Source organism: Rissa tridactyla, chromosome 1 (genome assembly GCF_028500815.1).
Source record: "Rissa tridactyla isolate bRisTri1 chromosome 1, bRisTri1.patW.cur.20221130, whole genome shotgun sequence".
In the NCBI taxonomy this organism is placed as follows: domain Eukaryota; kingdom Metazoa; phylum Chordata; class Aves; order Charadriiformes; family Laridae; genus Rissa; species Rissa tridactyla.
In genome coordinates this window covers 48,163,340-48,169,339 of record NC_071466.1, presented here as the reverse complement: position 1 = coordinate 48,169,339, position 6,000 = coordinate 48,163,340, and positions in this window count along the sequence as shown.

The window sequence follows — 6,000 nt, the reverse complement described above, 5'->3', positions numbered from 1 at the left end:
TGGCAAGCTGAAAATAAGCTGGAAGACCAGACTCTTCTGAAAAATACCCCTTTAGAAATGTTGTTTGAAGTGTTATCCGGTTTAACCACTTTATATCACTACCAAGTTATGTAAATCCAATTACTCACTCATAAAAAAACCATTCCTTTAAAGAAGTGAATGTCTTTTATGTGAAGAAGAACATAAAAGTTGCAGGCCTTTGTCCAGAGCCAACACATTTTTAATCGTATGGATTTCAGGCCCCTTTAACTTACTCAGAAGCTGTGTTTATACTGCCTCATAGTTACTGGAGTGAATAAGGTTTGGAGAACATGCATTTAATGAATGCTGTTATTTAGGAAAATGTTTTAGGTAGAGACTATTAAAATAGGCAACTATTTTAGTCCACCAGGTTGCACATCTATAAAATAACATGCTGCAGATGCACAAAGGCACATAAATCCAAACATAAAATCTCAAAAGCAACTACTTTAGCAGTCATTGAGTCCTGCAAGCTCCCCTGCCTGGCCCAAAATTTCTCGTGCCAACAGGTCTGGAAAGCTCATCTCTCCCTTGCACCTAACCAACAGAGGAACAAAAGCGGTAGTAATGTTTCCAAAGTGACATGCTCAGATATGAGTTCAAACATACCTACCAACCTGAGAGGCTTTGTGCCTTGACATAGTGCAGTTGGAAGTGCTTTTTCCCTCTAAAAAGGCATTAGAAAAGCGTTGATTTGTCTTTTATACGGCAACTTTACGCAGAGCTACTGTCCTGAATGTGGGAGATTCCCCAATTCAAAGGCATCCAAACTTATCTCTGGAAAGCAACATTATTACAAGGCTGAAGGGTATTTTTCAGAGTTGTCTCTCCTGTTCCTTAAGCTGGGTCACTGGACTGGTAGTTTCCGGGATCAGAAGAAGAGCTAAAAGGAAAGATAGAGATGGTATAACTTGGTGATGAGAACACTCACTGGAGCTGGCTATGACAATACACTGAACCAGAGTATGGATCTGGTGCTTGTCAAATTTGGTTGAGACTGGATTCAGTCTCAGTTCAACGTTAGTGGAGTCTACTGACAAACATAAAGATCGTATATCCCTTGTTTCTCTAGAAATCAAGCTAAACTCAACAAGATCAATTGCACATATAATCAATTTGGAGCTTTTTTTTTAAGATGGTGTTTTTAAGATTCTCAATTAGACATTGGCATTTGATGCTGTTTGAGAAGCAAGACTGAGAAAAAAATCTTTCCTGCACTGGAGTGTCAAATTTGAATAGTTTATCATATGCTAATATATTCTGCACATTGTTTATAATCCTTTTATCAACATTTTATCTGCTATTATATTCTTTCCTTAGAATTTATCTTTTATGGTGATTGCTGAATTCTAGTTTACCTAAATGATGCAAAATTCCTTCTGTTGTTAACAATGGTTTTTGTTCTTACAGGTGTCAGCTTGTTTATTTCTTCAGTTTTGACATCTTATTCCCATAGATATCTTAAATTATTTATGTTTGTTCCTTGTCATACAAAGTGGGTTTTCATTCAAAATCTAAGGCTTACTGGCATCTTCAACGTATAACTGAATAGATATTAAGACATTGAACACTCGTTAAAAAAATATAGACCAATATAACATCCATAAGAAAAGGGTCAACAGATTACACAAAGCTGGTGGGAAGGGGAATGTAATGCCCACTGTCATTACCAGTCCCAGTGGAAAGAAAAATTTCTTGGTATATATAATGGACAACGGAAAGGGACTGCAGTTGTGAAGTCATACAATACATAAAGAACATGGAAATCTTGGAAACATACTTTCAAAGATGTAAATATTTTTACCAAAAGTTTGTAAGATACTGGCTATGAAATAAAAATATCTACAATTGGATGTCTCAATTATCTTGATATATAGAACAATAATTGAGAAACACTCTCAAAAGAAAGACTTATTGCTGCACCTCCTGCATTATAAAAAAAGGAACTGATTTATCTAGACACTTTATCTGAAATAAGACCAACCTTCAACCCCAAACATGCTTGATCAACCTCACAATCTCCTACAATTAAATTATTTGCTTTGAGGAAAGAGCAGTGGATATTGCCTAACTAGACTTCATCAAGACTTTTGACACTGTCTCCAATAAGATCCTCGTAGAAAAACCGATAAAGCACGGGCTGGATGAGCAGACAGTGAGGTGAAAACTGGCTAAACTCTGGGCCCAGAGTGTGGTGATCAGCAGTGCAAAGTCTAGTTGGAGGCCACAAACCATTGGTCAGTACGGGGTCCAATCCTATTCAACATCTTCATTAATGGTGTGGAAGATGGAGCAGAGTGCACCCCCAGCAAGTTTGCTGATGACACCAAACTGGGAGGAGTGGTTGGTACATCAGAGCTGTGCTGCCACCCAGAGAGACCTTGACAGGTTGGAGAAATGGGCTGACAGGAATCTCATGAAGTTCAACAAGGGGAATTACAAAGTCCTGCACCTGGGGGGAAACAATCCTATGCACCAGTATATACTGGGGGCTGACCAGCTGGAAAGCAGTTTTGCAGAAAAGGACCTGGAGGTCCACATGAGCCAGCAGTGTACCCTTGCCGCAAAGAAAGGTAATGGTATTATGGGCTCCACTAAGCAAAGTATTGCCAGCAGGCGTAGGGAGGTGATCCTTCCCCTCTACTCAGCACTGGTGAGGCCATACTGTGAGTGCTGTGTCCAGTTCTGGTGTTCTTAGTGCAAGAGAGACATGGGCATCCTGGAGAGACTCCAACAAAGGGCCACTTGGATGATGAAGGGACTGGAGCATCTCTCCTATGAGGAAAGGCTGAGAGACCTGGGACTGTTTAGCCTCAAGAAGAGAAGGCTCGGGGGGATCTGATCAATGTATATAAATACCTGAAGGGAGGGTGCAAAGAGGATGGAGCCAGATTCTTTTCACTGGTGTCCAGTGACCAGACAATAGGCACAAACTGAAACACAGGAGGTTCCGTCTGAACATCAGGAAACTTTTTTACTGTGAGGGTGACTGAGAACTAGCACAGATTGCCTAGAGAGGTGCCCAGATATTTTTTAAATTAAAATTGAATATCAGGAGGGTCAGTTCCTATAGGAAAAAGGAAAGAAGGCAAATGATACTTTAAACCCAATGGTATGTATGATCTTAGCCCACAAATCCAGACAGGTTTAAAACTCAGGATATTGGTTCTTTGTAGTCTCATCTGTAGGCTGGGTGCTATAGTATCAGAGGGAATAAAAAGCCTTTTGGTTTATTTGTATAGATCAATTAATAGAGCCTGTTCACAGTCCTTCGCTAGTAAATTGGTTTGTATTTAACTAGAAACCACAATATGATTTTCATGAAAATTGACTTGAAAAATGCAGCAGCCCTTCTGATGATTTCAAGTAATAGCAAAAGCATTCCTCACACCTGAACCTGGTATATTCATAAGTAATTGTAAAGATGCCAAATCTCCAGCCGACTGATTGTTGCTTATTTGTTAGCCTGGCGTTTTTTGTGTGGATCAGAAGCCCAGCCAATGCCAGGAATAAACAAAATGGGCAGCTGCACAGAGTGAGTGGAAAGACAGGTATCAAGTAGTCTCCTTTTCTTTCCATTGTTTCCTTTTGTGCTGTTGCCCCACAACGAGAAGCTGGGAGGTGTACCCATCCCAACATGTGTACCATGTGTACCCACCTTGCACTGTAGAGGTGGGTTGTTAGTCCAGTCTGGTGGGAAGAGAAAGTCTAGCACTACAGGGAGCTCTTTTGCCTGGCCTTAGTATCTGCAGCAACCTCTTCTTTATTTTCTCAGCAGGGTGGTAGGCAAGGAGGTTTCACTGGGGCACTATAGGAGAGGTAAATATTTATCTAAAGGGCGTGTTTGGAGATAACTATCCATGGAGAAGGGAAAAGGGCCGGAAGCTGTGGTACCTAGATGAATGTGGGGAAAGGAGGGAATGTCAGTTAATGGGCTATAGGAGAGAAACAAAGTCACGAAGCCCTCACTGAGCTTTGCCATTTTTCTCCTGCCCCAGTACTCCCATTACGGGAACTTTCTCACCCTTTTTCTTTTGTCAATTCACCTCTGGATACCACCCTGCCATGACTACCACAGTATTTTGTAATCTGAAGAAGACGTCTAATGTCTACATTGATTTTTTTTTTTCCCATTCTCCTGAGAAATCTAAATCTGTCTGTCATCAGTTCTGGCATAGAGAAATTTAAATTGCTAGTAATGGCTTTGGCTAGATCTAACCATACTTTTTTTTTTTTAGCTCTTGAGGTCAAATTGCACTATGCAGAATATATGCTGAAAAGCCTGTATGTATTATACATACATCTGATGAGATTATTAGCAATCTACAAGGTGTCCAGTTTTCTAGGCTCACTTTAACAACTAGAAAAATATATACCTCCACAGTTTGATTCAGCCAGTTGGTGTGACAAGCAGAAGAAAAATCATCACACTGTACTGCTCATCCCTTCTCTCAAGGCCAAGCCATGCTCATTTGGTCATTGTAACTTTGCCCTGAGGATAGGAAGGGTCTTCTGGCTCGGTTCTCTGTTGCCTGTTATCTTGGCCGAATGTCTGTAATCTGATTCAGATTTTTTTGCCTTGATCACCGAAGCTGTAAGTCATTGTACAAAAGTAAAAAAAAAAACAACAGGCAAGGGAGTCCTAGGAATGGGCAAAGGACCAATTGTTTATTACTTAACATCTGTGGAGAATAACTGGCAAATGCATTTTGATTTGTTTGCATTTTCCACCCTTTGTGCTGAAAGGATCAAGGTCTGCAATTACCTATTCATGTGTTCAGCTTTAAGAGTACAAACATTATGATGCTTTAGCAGGGGAGTTGGACTAGATGATCTCTAGAGGTCCCTTCCAACTCTGAAGATTCTGTGATTCTGTGATGGGGTATCTCAGAGTATGTTTACTGCTTTCTTAGTACACTTTGGTGTACTTGGGAGGAAAAACCAAAACCACCAAACATGGACACAGCTTGATAAATGAATCACAACTCAGGAAGCAATTATTAAGCAATTGTTAGCATATATGAAGACAAAAGTCATTGTACCATAGCTTATTCTGCACCTACTCCAATGATCTCAGATGTAAAGTAGAGCAAAATCTGATTCAATGTTGCCCAGTAACATTTTCATCCTTATTAAAGAACTTCCTTATTATTCTCCCAGTAATAGATTAAAATAGCTCATCATGGCATACCCAGAAAGAACGCAGGTTTCAGCTGGTCCATGTTAAGTGCCTTTATATTTAAAAAGCACAGAAAGGGGATTTTTCAGACCTCACAACCCACTGGTCTCATTTGCTTTCACTGTCATTTGCAGGAGAGAGGACTAAGTCTGCTGGGACTAAACAAGCGTGTCAGCAAAAGTCGCCTCAAACCCATGGTTCAGAAGAACATAAAACAATACCTTAAGTGAAGTGGATTATCCAGTGCAGCTTGCAGGGTCTGCTTGTCCATTTTCAATGTTCTTCAATGTTGACATAATATTTACTGCATATGGTTGCGAAGGAAGACCAATAACCTTGCATTTTTCTCGAGTTTTAAAGTGGCGCCTCATTCGTACTAGCATAGCCAAGAGTCACACTGTTGTAATTGCAACCAGCCCTTTTTATTACTCCCTGACACTACACTCATGTCGATCCAGCTTTTTAACTTACTATGCAGAGATGTAAAATATGTCTCCACGAGTCAATGGTGGCATCATAAATAGTCTATTATGGGATATTAATGAAAGGGACTGCCAAGGTACCCATCATACTAGCATAGCAGAGGGCCCATAAAAAGCCAATAAATCAAATAATCTTAACAGCCCATCTACAATAAGCAACATATAAAAATGTGGTCTTTGTCAGATATATTGCTCTGGGTTCTCTTAGTCCTGGAGTTTGCTGACACATATAACAAAAATAGCCAGTATAATGACCTTATCAAGTGTTACCAACCTCTGTTTATATACTACAGGTCCCTGCATGCACAGTACATTGTA